Source organism: Quercus suber, unplaced genomic scaffold (genome assembly GCF_002906115.3).
Source record: "Quercus suber isolate HL8 unplaced genomic scaffold, Cork oak 2.0 scaffold_183, whole genome shotgun sequence".
Taxonomy (NCBI): Eukaryota; Viridiplantae; Streptophyta; class Magnoliopsida; order Fagales; family Fagaceae; genus Quercus; species Quercus suber.
The window spans coordinates 1,086,622-1,104,709 of record NW_027069641.1 but is presented as its reverse complement, the minus strand read 5'-3'; the positions used below and the strand labels follow the sequence as shown (position 1 = coordinate 1,104,709).

Here is an 18,088-nt window from a genome sequence, read left to right as displayed (position 1 = left end):
TTTTTTTTTTTTTTTTTTTTTTTTTTTTTTTTTTTTTTTTTTTTTTTTTTTTATGTAGGTGATATACCAATTTGTAAAGGTTATATTGCAAAAAATTTTAGATTCCCAACATCTCTCCAAAAATAATTATACACTTTTTTATATGTTGTTGAAGTGGCACCATTGATATTTCATGTCACATTGTTTTTAAGCTTTCGTAAAAAAATTAGTACTAATTTTAGAATCTTTCTAATTTATTTTTTTTTAATTTTTTTTATTAATTCTAACTAAATTGAATTTTATCAGTGTCTAGCGATGGCTTTCTAGCACGAGACATATATATTGAGAACAAGGCTAGAGCGAAGAAACATAAAGCAGTTGCCTTGAGAGTAAATGCAGGCTTTGTTGCATTGTACAAGTGCTTCATTAATGGTTTTGAGAATACGTTATATGTCCATTCCTTTCGACAATTCTATCGAGAGTGTGACATATTGGGCACTACAGATTTCATATTTGGAATGTAGTGACTGTATTTTAAGGGTGTAAAACTTTTTCAAAATGCCAATGTCTAGCCAATTCACGGTTATCACAGCACAATCTCGTGATAGTCCAGATGAGGACATTGGAATCTCCTTCTAGAATTGTTCAATTTTAAAATTAGATGATTTATCCTCTAGTTCTAGTAGAGTGAAAAGCTACCTAGGAAGGCCATGGAAGGCATACTCTCGAACAGTCTACCTAAATTCCTACATTGATGACTTCATTAACCCAGCTGGGTGGATGCAATCTTTCAATGATGATGATATTCAAGAATTAAACACTTTGTATTATGGGGAGTATGACAATTATGGGCTTGGCTCATTAACAGATGATTGAGTTACTTGGCTAGGACATCACATAATGGACGATGATGATGCATGTAATTCGCGGTGTCCGAGTTCATTAGTGGTGATGAATGGTTGCATTCCACTACATTTCCTTATGATGAATAGTATAAAGAATCATTAAATAAATGAAATTCACTTTGGTCTTTATTTTGTGCCAATCTTATGGCCAAAATAGTTTTAGTTCCTCAAAGGTAACTAATAAGATTATGTAGTAGGTCATTGTAATACATATAACAGTGATTTATCTATAAAGAGTCTTGCCACTTAAAGTTTATTAATTAAATCAATTAGATTTATTTTAATGCATTTAGATGATTTTATATATATATATATATATGGGTTGGGTTCAAGTTACATCTAGTGTAACTATAAGTAATGTTACACCACTCAATATTTTTTAATTAGACGCAAATCTTAACAAATCTATTGTTAGATTACATTATCTTCGTATATTCTCCATGCTTGCAAAATTTCAAGGAGATCAAAGATTAATAACCACATCATCAATCAATTTTTTAAATTCAAGTTTTTGTAGTTTAAAATAATGCATAAAAGATAAGTTTATAGATCAAATGGTGAATATCATCCAATTGACCTGAAAATTCGCACGATTGTTAAAAACATATAGAACATCTAATTTAACAGTAGGATTTTCAAAATACGAATTCTATAACAAGTTATTGGGTGGTGTAACATTACTTAGTGTTACACCAGGTGTAACTTGAACCCAACCCTATATATATATATGTGTGTGTGTGTGTGTGTGTGTGTGTGTGTGTATATATATATAAATAGATTTTAAATCTATGTGTAGACATCTCATTTTGCAACTTGCATTTAATTTCACATAAGGGGTAAAATGGTAATTTTACTTGTGAGGGTATCATATTAATTCTAGCTGTTGGATCCTTGATTACTTCTCTCCAAATTATTCCCAATATCATAACAACTAAAACGATTGGCACGAACCTCAATTAGACTATCGGATTGAAAAATATCGAGAAATCAAATTTCAACAATAAGGATGCACCCTCATGAATTAAGTTTGACTACTTGGTTAAGGACAATCAAATCTAATTGGTCTAATTATTGTCCAATTTAAAATTAGTGACTCGTCATTTTCCTATTGGTTTGGACTACAACTTACCATAAAGTTGCATGCATATAATTTAACTCAGGTGGAAATTAATCACTAATTGCCTAAATCAAGGGATTAATTAACTGTGAGTTTCAGTTAGCTCAACTGGTAAAGTCTCTAATGGTTGTATAAAAGAACATCTTTGGCTTACGCCGGTTCCAAATTCCTGTCGCTCTACCTCACCAAAAAAAAAGAGTGTATTGGGACCTCTCCAAAATAAAAAGCCAATCATATATCTACTCAAAAAAAAAAAAAAATCACCACACATTTTATCTTATTAAAAATAAAAATAAAAATGATCATAAGTAGTATTAAACTTAGATAGGAATTTTAATACCCATCAAATTATGTTTATTTTTTCTAATAATTCAATCAATTATATATATATTTTATGATTAAAAAGGTACGTTTATTTTTTTCTAATAATTCAATCACTTATATATATTTTATGATTAAAAAAATATTTTTATTTTTAAATGCGTCCATGTCTATGCATGGGTTACATATTAGTTAGTGATACTGGTTGAATTAGGGGACCAAGTAGGAGTTAATAATTAGGTCAAAAATGAAAGGAAACTGAACATTTAGAGGGTGTTTAGATTTGAAGTATCTCAAAACTCAAAACACGTAACTCAAAAACATAACTCAATTCTCAAAACTCTATCTCACTCAAAACTCAAAACTGAAAAAAATTGTTTGGCTCCAATATCTCAAAACCGGGCCCCACATCTCATTTCCCAATTTTTTCACTTTTTGGTGGAGCCCATAGCCCACAGCCTGCAATAGCTTTTGTCTTTTTCAATTATAGGTGTTGTTAGTTGAACTTGTTATTGTGCTGGTTTTGACCATACAATGCCACGAGGTCCCATATAGATGAAATAATAACCAAAATGCCATCAAAACCTTGTTTTTGAAAACTGAAAACAGCATGAAACCTATTCTCAACTTTCATTCCCATATCTCAAATTTTTGAGAAACAAGTTTTAGAAACCATGACTGAAAACAACACTAAACAAAATGCAACTCAATGGGGCCCACAAAATTTGAGTTTTAAGTTATCAGTTTTGAGTTATATAACTCAAAACAATCCAATCCAAACCAAGGAAGCAAATTCCGTACCGTACCGGCCGGTACGGCCGGAATATACCGTACCGGCCAGTAATCCGGTACCGAATACCCCTCTGTTTCGTACCGGAAAAAATACCGGCCGTACCGGCCTCGTACCGGGCGTACCGGCCAATTTCGGTCAATACCGGCCGGTACCGGGCGTACCGGCCGGTACAAAAAAAATTATTATTTATTTTCTTAGTATGTAATGGTAACTTTTAATCTTTCTATTTTTTATATTATGTTTTTTTTTTCTTTTAATTGATACTAAAGTCTAAAATCATGAATAATTAGTTCTGAATTGAGGAAATGTTTTATGATAAACTTTTATATTTATTATAATATATATATACACACACACATACATACATACATACATATATATCTTTATTTATTTATAAATATAAAAAATAGCGGTAAACCCGAAACGGTACACCGGTATTGGCCGGTATCCGAAATATATCGTACCGCTGGCCAAACCGGTACAGCCTCCGGTACGGTATTGACTCCCTTGATCCAAACACCCTCTTAATTGTTGGAAGAGGCGCACATCTCTTGATCCCACAAACCATCACCTTTGGTCTCTGACGCTTAGTCTCAGTGCCAATAGAAGTAATTGCAATGTTGTTCATGACCTTTTTCCTCTGATTTACCTCTACAGTAGTAGTAGAATTTCTTTTACCCCCAATTTTCCAGAACTTCGATATGTGGTCTTTGGGGAATGTGTACCACAAACGTAACTCAATCTTCCCAATTCTTTTTGGGCTCAACATGTTGATTAGGTGCTTTCGATTGAGTTGGCTTCGTTGGCTTGGTGGGTATGCTATTGGTGGTATTGGTCCGTTTGGTACATATGTTTAAACAACAATTTTCAGTTTTTTTGAAAATACATGTAGGTGAAAAAGTGTGTGAAAATACATGTAATGTTGCTTAAAAATAGAAAACATGTGTTTAAACTCGCGTACCAAACGGGACCTAGTTTTCTGTGTGTTTTTCATATAGATGTAATTTTGTAATAGAGTTTTCAAAACTTGCTTGTAGGGTTTGCGTTTTTTAGGAAAATTTTAAATAAATTTAAATAAAATAAAAATGATTTGTGAATTTGTGAGTGCAACAAAGCTTATGTGTTAATATATTATGAAGTCAACAAAATGTCAAATCCTTCAGTTTTATAATATATATATATATATATAGATAGATAGATAGATAACATGGCAAAATCTAGAGTATTCTCTATAAAATAAAAGCCAAATTTAAAATTTAAAAAAAAAAAAAAAAACACTATTTTTAAGTAAATTTGATTGTTACCATTTTTCTAGTGAAATAGAAAGGATCCTAAGCTTGAAATAAAATGGTATGTGTGTGACTGAAAGTGAGAGAATCATGTTGTTCCAAAACAAGAGAAATGTTAGTGCCACAATATTTTTCATAACTTTTACCATAACTCGTCACTATCTAGCTAGGTTTTTTTCTTTTTTTTTTTCTTTTTTGGGTTTTTTAATCCCAATAACTTTAAAAGGGTTTTGATTGTCTACACATCATGGAAAATCATGTGTTAGTGGTATACATAAAAAAGAAAAAAAAATGGTGAACTTTATATGAACATAGTGTACATTTATAACATTATAGAGTGTGTTTAATGGTCAGTTACCACATAAGCACAAAGAGTCCCACTTGCATAATTGCATTTGTCTCCGTAAGAACTTAAAAGACTTGACTGCCCCAAAAGCTTAAAGAGTCCTACCTGCTTGGTCACTTTTTCCGTTATAATGGCATGAAAAACACCATTTCTTCCACTAATCACTCCTTAATTCTGATCAAATAAACCTTGGAATGGGGGAAAAAATAGACACAAATAATAAATAAATAGAACAAGTTGCTGAAATAACACTATTAAAAGGGCTTTGTTTGTTGGATACACTAGTACAAGCACACACTTCCCATTAGGCCATTATAATCGAAAAAGTAACTTTCAAAGTCATGTTTTTAAGTTTGAAATAATAGTTTAAAGTCATGTTTCAGTTAGGATGAACAGTGTATGCAACAAGCATTAGTCTTGTTAAAATACATTTTTGTGCATTATGCCATGCGTGGTAACCCTCTCCATCATCCATAGAATTTTACAATGTTTGGAGCCATATTTTTCAACATCTTACGTGACTGTTCATACATGCATATAATTTATTATTTGAACTAATCATCATATAATTTATTAACAAAATGATATAACTAAAATTATACATATAATATATTTTTTTTAATTGTCACATCAAGCTGAAACAAGATTGCCTGAGAGCTAAAGTTTTTCTTTTTTTAATTTAGAAAAAAAAAAAACAAAAAACAAAAAAGACTCAACAATATCCGTAATATCACGTGTTACACACAATAACCGTAATATCACGTGTAACACGTTGTCTAGTTAAGCCCTTTTAATCTATATATGTCAGTCTACACTTCAATTTGTCTCATCAAACTTTGATGGCTTCCTCCAATATTCTGAAGCTTTGTTTGCTCCTCTCCGCAATCAGCTTGTCAAGAACATGGGCTCTCAACTCTTCTTCTTCTTCTTCTTCTTCTTCTTCTTCTATGAAATATTCCCAACACTCGTCCTCCATAAAATCTCTATGCAAAACCACGCCATACCCAGATGTCTGTTTCGACTCTTTGAAACTCTCCACCAATATCTCAGATGAGACCAGTCCAAACATCGACACGTACCTCCTTTACACCCTCCAAACCGCAATATCCGAGTCTAAACAGCTTTCCAATCTGCTCTTGGATGCCGGAAACTCAAATAATATCATCCAAAAACAAAAAGGAACCATCCTGGACTGCAAGGAACTCCAACAAATCACCATGTCTTGTTTACAAAGAACAGTGTCCCTAGACCAGCAGGATGCACCCATTAATCAACGGCAACTTGCCGATGCAATAGCTTACCTTAGCGCAGCACTCACAAACAAGAACACATGCTTGGAGGGTTTGGATTCAGCTTCGGGTCCTTTGAAGCCAGCCCTACTGAGTTCCATAAATTAAACTTATACGTATGTAAGTAATGCTCTTTCCATTTTGTCTAGCCAAAAAAGCCATAATAAAAGGCGCCTCATGGACATGGGTGTTCCAACGTGGATTTCAAAGAAACTAAAGAGTCGGACTCGGATATTGGAGAGTGATTTTGACCCGAGTAAGGTGCTGACTGTGGCTGCTGATGGAACTGGAAACTTCACCACCATCACTGATGCTATCAACTTTGCTCCAAACAATAGCAATGATAAAACACATATCTATGTGAAACAAGGACTTTATGAAGAAAATGTGGAAATCCCATCTTACAAGACCCACATTGTTCTGCTCGGAGATGGAGCTGATATCACTACAATTACTGGTAAGAGAAGCGTGGGGGACGGCTGGACAACTTTCAGATCTGCAACTCTAGGTATGTTTAGCCTTCTGTTTTGCACTTATATGTATTTAATAGGGATAAAAACGGTCACACACATTTTTTTTACTGAAATTTTGAGTAATAATTTGTGTCAATCTCAGGATCAAGCTATATATATTTAGAGCAAGGGAACCATCCCTTGGCTTGGTCATAATTTTTTTTATTTTTTTATAGTAATATATATAAACTAATTGATGTCTTAGTCTGATGATAATTCTTGATCTTATAATAAAGAATTATAATTAAGAGCAGACGTCATATGTTGAAATTCTCTCAAAATATATACACATGCATACATACATAAAAATTTTAGTGTTCCAAAAGTAATGCTTAACCCCCTCTCAAGATTTAAGTTAGTTAAAAAACACACAAAAAGGAAAAAAAGAAATAAGCAACTAAACCCCTATAATTAAAAAAAATAAAATAAAATAAAAGCATTAACCCATACATATGAGCCTATGACTCTCCCTATTTAAAAAATTAATTTTTTTTAAACGTTTTTGTTAATAAATACATAAATTTAGGGGATATTGTCATATTGAAGACATTAACCACCTTAAGAAGTTTGGCTAACTTGTCCATAAATTATGAATTCTAGAATTAGCTCAACTAATAAAGTATCTTAGTATCAAGTAAAAGATCTTGGGTTTAAATTCCGTCTAAACCAAAAGTCAATTAGTGTCTCGTTTTGATGATAGAGATATTAAAACTCTTGTCTATGCACCACCAATACTTCAAGGTGCCCCCATCCCTCTATGTAGTAGTCTTGTCTCTCAAAGTAATTTCAAAAAAGAAAAAAGAAAAAAAAAAAAAAAAAAGAGAAGATCTTATTAATGATTTAGTTTTTCTTACTAGAATAAGTTTAAACATTAAGATTGGAAAACATATCATTTCATTTATTTTCCTTTATTTTTACAAATTTCAGTTATAATAATTTAAAAGAAATTGGAGGCTAGCTATGCTTGTATGTTTAGTTGCTATTTTTATTTATTTATTTATTTGGGTTCAAATTGTTTAGTTTTTCAATTTTCTCAGAATCATATTTTCCTCTCAATGACGTAATCATTAATTTTCCGTTGCCTTGAGAGTAAATGCAAACTTTGCAGCTTTGCACAAGTGCCATATTAATGGTTACCAAGATACATTGTATGTCCATTCCTTTCGACAATTCTACCGAGAGTGACATATTGGGGACTCTAGATTTCATACTTGGGAATGCAGCGGTGATATTTCAAGGATGTAATATTTGGTCTAGAATGCCAATGTCTGGTCAATTCACAGTTATTACAGCACAATCTCGTGATAGCCCAGATGAGGACATTGAAATTTCCATCCAAAATTGTTCAATTCTTGCTACAAATGATTTGTACTCTAATTCTGGCAGCGTGAAAAGCTACATAGGAAGGCCATTGAGGGTGTACTCTTGAACAGTCTATCTAAATTCCCACATTGACTCCTTCATTAACCCAGCTGGGTGGACACAATGGTCCGATGATAATGATGATCAAGAATTAAAAACTTTGTACTACGGGGAGTATGACAATGATGGGCCTAGCTCATCAACTGATGATAGAGTTCAATGGAAAGGGTATCACAAAATGGATGTTGATGCTACGTATAATTTCACGGTGTCAGAGTTCATCAGTGGTGATGAATGGTTGGATTCCACTGCATTTCCTTACGATCATAGGGTTTAACTTTGATCTAGTATAAAAAAAAAAATGTAATAATTAAATGGAATTGTCTTATGGCAAAAATAATTTTACTTTCTCAAAGGAAAGGTCTTTCTAATACATATAACCATAGTTGTCAAAATGTGAATCATATTATGAATCAATTTTTGATTTTTCGGTATTTTGTATCATATCACACCTAATAAAATTATAAAAAATTATAGATATACAAATATAAAATGTATATTCATTATAAATTTAGAATATATGCACCTATGTATCATATTTTTTAAGAGAACTTTTGATACGCCCTTATAATACAAAACTTTTTTATACACAATATGATATGTATCGTACAATGCTTACAATTATGCATATAACTGTGATTTATCTATCAAGAGTCTTGAGACTCAAAAGCGATTGATTAAAGCAATTAGATTTAGTTTAAAGCCTTTAGAGGAATAGAGTGTGAAGAGCATTAGTATCAAATGTGCTAAATGCTAAAATTTTAGCATTCAGCACACCAAAAACGCACCAATATCAAATGTTTCAAATGCTAAATAAATTTTGCTATAGTACAATTCCATATTGGCACTGTATTAACAGAAATGCTAAAAGCATTTCCTCTTTATTAAACTTTTCTCTCTCCTCAATACATCTCTCTCTCTCTCTCTCTCTCTCTCTCTCTCTCTCTCTCTCTCTTGCAATCTCTTCTCTCTCACTCTCTTCCTCAACCACTTTGCTGAGATCCCCACACCATCCACCATGACATGTCATTAACCTCCTCATGTCGTTCGGATCTCCTACCTTTAGATCTCTTTAAATGGCCAATTTTGGTTATATTCTATTTCTAGGTTTATTTGTTTTTGGATGGGTTTTGAGAAATGTGAATGTTGTATTGTGAGGGTAATGTGTGAATTGGTGGGTTCTGATGTGAATGTTGTGGTTTGGGTTAGTTTTGAGTGGTGTTGGTGTTGTGGTTGTGGTGGCAATTTTCGCAGTGGTTGTGATGGTGATTTTTCTANGCCCTTTTTTTTTTCTTTTTTTTTTTTTTTTTGTTCTCACAAGCTGGACTTTTTGTTGCATAATTTAATGCAAAATCAATCATATATAATTTTTAGGATTTAAAAAAGTGATGAGTTATGTTTTCATATATTATTAAGTTGAAATATGTTTAAAAAATTATTTTTTTTTTTTGTTTTATTTATCTTTTGCCATTGACCCTCAATATATATTACATTTATTTAACATGATTAATTTATTTTGTGTTAAATTGAATTAAATTGGATTTCAGCGTGTCTGGTGATGGCTTTCTGGCACGAGACATATGTATTGAGAGTAGGGCTGGAGCAAAGAAACATCAAGCGTTGCCTTGAGAGTAAATGCAAACTTTGCAGCTTTGCACAAGTGCCATATTAATGGTTACCAAGATACATTGTATGTCCATTCCTTTCGACAATTCTACCGAGAGTGACATATTGGGGACTCTAGATTTCATACTTGGGAATGCAGCGGTGATATTTCAAGGATGTAATATTTGGTCTAGAATGCCAATGTCTGGTCAATTCACAGTTATTACAGCACAATCTCGTGATAGCCCAGATGAGGACATTGAAATTTCCATCCAAAATTGTTCAATTCTTGCTACAAATGATTTGTACTCTAATTCTGGCAGCGTGAAAAGCTACATAGGAAGGCCATTGAGGGTGTACTCTTGAACAGTCTATCTAAATTCCCACATTGACTCCTTCATTAACCCAGCTGGGTGGACACAATGGTCCGATGATAATGATGATCAAGAATTAAAAACTTTGTACTACGGGGAGTATGACAATGATGGGCCTAGCTCATCAACTGATGATAGAGTTCAATGGAAAGGGTATCACAAAATGGATGTTGATGCTACGTATAATTTCACGGTGTCAGAGTTCATCAGTGGTGATGAATGGTTGGATTCCACTGCATTAGTGGTTGTGATGGTGATTTTTCTAGGTTTTTGTTGTGTGTGTGTGTGTTGGGGGGGGGGGGTTTAATTTTGATGAGTTGTGGTGGGCTAATTTTGGTAGTTTTGGTTACAGCAGCAGGTGGTGATTGAGTTGGTTTTGAGTGTTGGTTACGGTGGTTGGTGGTGGGAGTTCTGAATTGGTGGTGGTGGTGGTGGTGGATCATGAGTTTTGTATTTATTTATTTATTTATTTTTAAATTTTATTGTGGAAGCTTTTTTAGGTTATTTTAATATGTTGTATATATTATTTTAATGTGCTGTATAAAAGAATAGAATATGTGATATAGGTAAATTGTAAAATAACATCGTATTAAAATAAATATATTAAATTTTTAACGTGTAACATTGCCTTTGCTAGGAACCCCAATGAAAAAAAGATGTGCAAGAGATAAAGGAAGAACATTATAGGCAAATATCGTAATGGGATTGAGTGTTTTGGGTCCATGCTAGACATTGTGGATGTGACAATCAAATGGTTAGTCATTTTTGGGTCATAATAGTGGATGTGGGGCCATGATTTCACTACATATGCTAATTAGAAGAAGAAAAAAGTTGTTTTAGTACTATATAAATTGCCATAATTTTTGCTATAACTATCTTACTGATATCGTGGAAGTCTGAAAAGAGCACATATAATACTCTTCTAATGGAATGGAAACTAAATTATTAGTTTCTGGTAGTAAACCTCCAATTCACGAGGGGTTCTTTGAATCCACAAGGAGATAAATTGGAATCCACCATAGAAAAACTCTGCAATTTTATTGATAATAATCTATTTTACCTTTGACGGCTATAAAACATATAAATACTAAAAAAGTAAAACCCTAGGACAATTCGGAAATGTCTGAAACCCTAATTCATCCTAATTATGAGAATAAGTGGCCAAATACCAAATTTTACCAAAAACGAAAATTTTGAGTTAAATACAAAATTATAAATTGTTGACCTTAAAGGTCATCCCAAAACAAGCGGGATCTTATTCTGACTTTTGAGTAAAAAGTTATTAAGGAAACAAAAATTATTATAACGACAAAATCACAATTTTCGAGGCTATAAAGAGGAATTCGCCAAAATTAGAGTGTACTTTGAGGCAAAGCAACGACTAAAATTAGAGTGTACCTCGAGGCAAAGCAATGACTAAAGGCCATTTTCCTTCAACCTGCCAAATTTTACGCAATTCCGACTTTATTGAAATAGTGAAGAACACGTGAGGGAGAAGCGTTTTAAAAGACTAAACTTTCAAATTTCGATTGGTCGAAATTGGGGTTCGATCAATTGAAAAATAGATTCAATTGATCGAGTACCAATTGAGCACCAATCGAGCCAAGCAGATTCAAACCAAAATTTTCAACGCATTTTCGATTAGTCAAAAAATATATTCGATTAATAAAAAATCTAAAAAATTGAAATTTTTGAAAAACAAAGGAAGTTTTATGCAGAAACCACTCAAACCAATTTATTTCATGAATGAAATACATGATTATGAGTTTAAAAGTTTTTCAAAAAACATTTGAATTCAACCTAGATCTTCCAAAAATAAGATTTTTACACTTTTTGTCCCCAAACATGTTTTGTATCAAAATCAAGGAACATATAATCTTGGATGGCCAAACCAACTTCATATTCAAATTCATGTTCTAAGTTTAGCAAAGAATAACTTGTGTAGTGTGTGGAACTAGTAACAACATGAGATATATATGAGGTGATATCTAGATAGTAATCAATCATAATTTCTACATTATTCATCACATACGTTTGAATTTGACTATCACTTAAAGAGTTACATTATATAACTCTCACATTTCCTATAAAACAAGCTTATAATCATGTAATTTTTTCAGCCTTATAATGCACACACCATTTTTATTTCATTTGCATGATTGTTATTTTAGCCAGAAAATGTACACACCAATTTTATTTCTTTGTGTAATATTTATTGCAGCCACATAATGTACACACCAATTTCTATATTATTCCAAGGCTATATCTTATTTTCTTTTTGTGCATGTGCTACACTTTTTCGAGCACAAAATCTTATGATATGCACTAAGGTGTTCATGATTGACTAGTAAACAGTGGTGAGATGGTTATTTATGCCTTTCTCTTAGGATTTTCTAGTCCTAATAATCAAAATCAAGTGACTTTAAAATCAAGATCATGTGATCAAGAACTATAAACAACTCCCACACAACATGCACTACATAGCTAAAACTAGCATAGTGCAGAAAAATAAGCTCAACCAAACTAAACAAGGTATACAAGCATGTTATGAAACAAAATATGACCAACCTCAACTATAAATCCAAGATATATAATACAAAAACATATCCCTCCTTCCTCTTTTTATTTTATTTTATTATTAAAAGAAATAACAAAAACAACCTAATATAACATGAATGTAATGCAATGTAAATCCTAAAAGCAAAAAGAAATAAAACATCAAAAGAAGAATGGTCACAAAGAGTATTGAGATGAAGCACAAAGACCATGTCAAAAAAACTCAATTTGATTAAGCTTTTTGCATCCAAAACTTCTTAGATGCAACTGTAGCTTTGGAATTATTATTCATATTAGAATGATGGGCAACTCCAAGATTGGTATAAATGTTTAAAGCATTTACCAATTCACCAATAAGTACTATAGGATCTTATACTTGAGGCACAAGTACTCTTGGCTTATTTGCTCGCTTTGCAGCTTACAACTTGAAACAATTTGAGCAAGTATGCCCAACCTTTCCACAAAAATGACAAACTTATAAAGGTCTATCATGCTTCTTATCCTTAGAGAGGTTAGGATTCTTAGGCTTAGACTCTTTAAGATCAACCCTAATCTTCCTAAGAGGTGGTGTAACTTCTACTGGTTTAACAGTCTCACTCTTGGGGAGATAATCTTCTTTAAACCTAAATCTACACTCATTGAATCCTTTGCAGTAACCTTGCATAGCTTATTAAAAGTTTATTGCAAGTCAGCATACTCAGAGAGTCCTCCATCAGAAGGGTTCTCTTCAACCACAACACTTTCATCAACTACAGCAGTTGCTGTGAAAGTAATGAAGTTTCCATCTTTATCACTACCGAACTCGTGATCAAGAACTTCATCATTACTAAGGGTTATAGCCATAACTTTACCTTTTGACCTCAAGAATGTAGGACATTTAGATTTCACATGACCATACCCTTGACAACCAAAACATTATTGACCTAGAGAATTACTAGAGGTTTGACCAATTTTCTCTTTTGATCTATCAGTATTGTTAACTTTAGTTGGTTTATTCCTCTTAAAATTCCTAGGTTCAACATTGTTTTTACCTCTTGCCCTTATGTTGTTATTCTTAAGAAAGTTTCTAAAGTTCTTGAAAAGATATGCAATCTTTGTAAAAGAGAGTTCATCATCAAATCCATTTCCATTAACATTATCAACTAACTTAAGAGCCATTGATTTGGATTTGTTTGTTTTGAGTAGGTCTAGCTCATAGAACTGGAGAGATCCTACAAGCTCATCAACAGGGATGGAGTCCACATCCTTACTTTTAATAATGGTAGTCACTTTAGAACTAAAGTCCTTAGTTAAGGATCTAAGAATCTTCCTAACAATCTTAGGTTGATCATAAATTTCATCCAAATTATAAGCAGAATTAACAATATCATTAAGTTTAGCATAGTATTCATCAAAGCACTCATCATCAGACATTCTAATGCTTTCAAATCTAGTAGTTAATTGCTGCAACTTATTAATCTTAACTGTCTTTGTGCCTTTATGCATAGTTTGGAGAATATTCCATGTAGTATGAGCAACCTCAACATTTGAGATTCTCTTGAATTCCTTCATAGAAATAGCATTAAAAATAGCATTTCATGACTTTGCTATTAAAAGCGACTGCTTCTTTTTGAGAAGTTGACCACTCGCTAATAGGAGTAATAGGTTTCTCCTGTCCGTATTCCACAGAGTTCGATACTCTCTCATTAATAGATTTCAAGAATGCTTTCATCCTTGCTTTCCAGTAGGCATAGTTATTCCCATCAAAGTGAGGTGTGATCACAAGAGAGTGACCATGTTCCATGACAATAAGGGTCAAGGATTAACTCTTAGATCAAAAGATCTAAAAATACAAGAGCTAACCTGCTCTGATACCACTTGTACGTTTTTAGACCCTTAATACAAGTTGTTTAACCTAGTTATTTAGTCAAGTGAATACTTAGATAAATTATTTAGTTCTAGGTTAACATAATAAAATCATATCATGTAAACAATGCAGAAAAATAAAAAACACAACGATATGATAACCCAGGAAAATCTAAGTAGGATTTAACCTAACTATCCTCAAGGTAAACAGATTCACTATGAAAGAATTATAATTTTTACAATAAAACTTAGACCACTAACATCATATTGTTACCTCAAGTAGAAAACTTACTACCACGACCACGTGATGACAACTCCAAGTCCACAAACTACTTCTTTCATTGATCTACAACAACCACAAGTTCTACTAATTGTGACTTTGAGACTCCACTCAAAGATTTCAAATCTTCTTTAAAGTTTTTTATGTAGCAACTGAAGAGATCATCAAGTTCTTGACGTGAATCTTGATCTTGACAACTCTATGTATGTGTATGAAGGTAAATACCCCTAGATCTCACAAAAGATTTAATACACAACTCTCCAATGACTTCTAAAACATAGCTAGGATTTTTCTTTTTATACTTAGAGTAAAACACAAAACCCTACACGTCATATGGGTTTGGGCTGAATTGGAAATTCTATAGAAAATTAAATCTGCACGAGTTTTGATCGATCGAGTCTAATTTTCGATCGATCGAGTCTAATTTTCAATCGATCAAACCTTGCAGATTTTGTCCAATACTTTTCGTTAGGTTTTTAGACCCCTTAAAACACAACAATTAGATTAACCTAGTTTATTAGCCAAGTGATTAACTTAGTTAGATTATGCAAATCTAGGTTAACACAATTAAATAATCATATCAAGATATAAAGCAGTGGAAATATAAAGAACACAAAGATATGATCACTCAAGAAAACCAAATCGGTAAAAAACCTGGGGAGGATTTAACCTAGCTATCCTCAAGGTAAACTTGAATCCACTATATGAAAGAATCGAAGTTCATACAAAAAGACTTGCAAGCACCCACGCTCGACTTCCTAATGCTACACACCAGTAGAACTTACTGATACGACCACGTGCAAACTCTGAATTCATGAACTCCTTCTTTCTTGGATTCTCTAATCAAGTACAAGCACTCTTGCTTGTGTTTTTTTAAGCTCCAATGGCAACAACTGAGTTGATCATCAAGGTATTGATAATATCTCTACCTTGAAAACCCTAAGTTTATGTGAAGGAAAGCTCCTTAAGGATCTCACAAGAGATTCACACAAACCACAAAATATGAGCAACAATACAACTAGAGCAACTAGGACTGCACTCCAAAACATGACTAGAGTTTTCTTTATATACTAGGAGAATTAGATCTGAAATCCTAATCCTTAATGGGCTTGGGCTGAGTTAGAAATTCTGTAGAAAAAACGTTTTGCTCGATATTCAATCGATCGAGTCTAAGTTTTGATTGATCGAGCCAGGCTGAAAGTCACTAATACTTTCTACAGCCACTCGAATCCAACTTTACATAAACACACAATTTTGAGTAAGCCTAAACAAAGACTAAACAACCTGTTTTAATCATGGTTTGCCAACATTACACATTAGAGTTCTAAATACATAAAATCCTAAGTCTTTAGAACCTAACAAACTCCCCTTTTGGCAATCCGTAACAAAACACAAATTAAAAGCTCAAAGTTTACAAATAAAAGCCATTTACTAAAATAATGCTCATAACAGAAATTCAATTCTAACTACTATCCATCAGTTGCAAGTGTAGACAGTAGCTCAATTGAATCAACCTGTATATTCCTAAAACACTCAACAAACACATAAGTGTATGTGTGACAGAAAAACACAAATTTAACAGATACGTAAACTAACTCTCCCTCTAAGTTAGGTACATCAAAAACAATGTTAACACCCCCTAAACATAACATTCTTGTATTTTCCACACATATTCCCACATTTCAAATAAATCTCCCCCTTTTTGTCATGTATTGACAAAGACAACTCAATAAAGAGTAAACATACACAATAAAGGATAAGAGAATCAAGGGAACACAAAACAATACAACTCTAATAGAAAATAGAGACAACTCCCCCTAGGAACAACAAAGGTTAAAAACAAGCTTCTCCCCTATAAAAATAGGAAACACAAAACAAGTGTTGGGAAAAACAGTTTTGGGGAAAAATAAGGGGGGAATAAATAAAAAGAGACAAACCAAGTTTTAAAAAAAAACTAAGTTGAGGATACATATGAATTAAAAATATTCTCTCTTTCAATAAAATGCAAACATGGCACTATGTGACCCATAAACAGTTGCATGAGTAGAGAAAATATTTGCACATTGATTATCTATCATATCTCTTAAGAAAAATATTTTCTACAGTTCACACATAAAAAAGGCATATACTAGAAAGTACATATCTCAAAAATTAATCAATCAATTGTTTGATCAAGTTGAGTACCTAATGTAACAAAGTGTATGCATATTATGTGTGAAAACAATGAGAGATATGACTGCAAAGCTGCAAGATAGATACAAAAACAATGCAATGCATGTGAATCCTAAACACAAATGATGCATGAAAAAAATACTTCATGATGCATGCTCTAATGCAGTGAAACTAAGTTGAATATAAGTTCAAATTCACAAAATTGACTTGAGCACAGAGTTTCTAATAAAAACCCCAAAATTGAAAAATACTTGTTAAGATTTTGGAAAAATTTGACTAATTGATCATCACACAAGCTAGAATACATAATATAATGATCAATTACATCAATTCAATAAGCCAATTGCATCAATTGAACCCAATTTGAAAAAATCCCCAATTCAGATACATTCAAGCTCTAGAATTTCCAATTTCTCAAATATTAAACACATTTTGCATTAAGATCAAGGAATATTTAATCTTGGATGGCCACAGCAAGATCACACACAATAAAATGTACCAAGTTTAGCAAAGAGTAACTTGTATAGTGTGTGCAACTAACAAAAACTTGAGATACATGTGAGGTGATATGTGAATAACAATCAATCACAAAGTCTACAAAATTCATCACATAGAATTTGAAAGAAACTATCACCTAAAAAGTTACATCATATAACTCCCACATCTCCTAGATCATAAGCTTGCAATCATGTAAGTTTCTTGAATTTTGCCTCATAATATACACACCAATTTTAATTTAGTGATTTGGCATCAAACCTAATAGTACACACCGATTTTAAGCATTAAGTAATTAAACCGAGGCTACATCTTATGTTCTTTTTGTGCATGTGCTACACTTTCTCGAGTACAGAATCTTACGATATGCACTAAGGTGTTCATGATTGGCTAATGAACAATGGTGAGATGGTTATTTATGCCTTTTTCAAAAGGTTCAAGTTCGACAGTCAAAAACATGTGACTTCAAGACCAAGACAAAGTGATCAAAAATTATAAACATCTCCCATGCAACATGCACTACTAAGCTCAAACTAGTAAAGTGCAAGAAATAAGCTCATCAAAGCTAAACAAGATACATAAACTTGTTATGTAAAGATAATATGGTCAATCCTTGATTATAAATCCAAGATGTGAAATACAAAACACAAAAATCTTTTTGGTTTTAAAAACTATATGACCAAAAACCAAAAAAAAAAAAAAAAAAAAAAAAAAAAAAAAAAAAAAAAAAAAAAAAAAAAAAAAAAAAAAAAAAAAAAAAAAAAAAAAAAAAAAAAAAAAAAAAAAAT

The 18,088-nt window shown here is 32.4% G+C and overlaps 2 pseudogenes; both read left to right on the top strand.

Moving 5' to 3' along the window:
• The window catches only part of LOC111987250 (probable pectinesterase/pectinesterase inhibitor 12), a 13,852-nt pseudogene extending 12,881 nt beyond the window's left edge, over positions 1 to 971 (top strand).
• A 4,618-nt stretch (positions 972 to 5,589) lies between these two features.
• LOC112004692 (probable pectinesterase/pectinesterase inhibitor 12) overlaps positions 5,590 to 18,088 on the top strand; it is a 23,471-nt pseudogene continuing 10,972 nt past the window's right edge.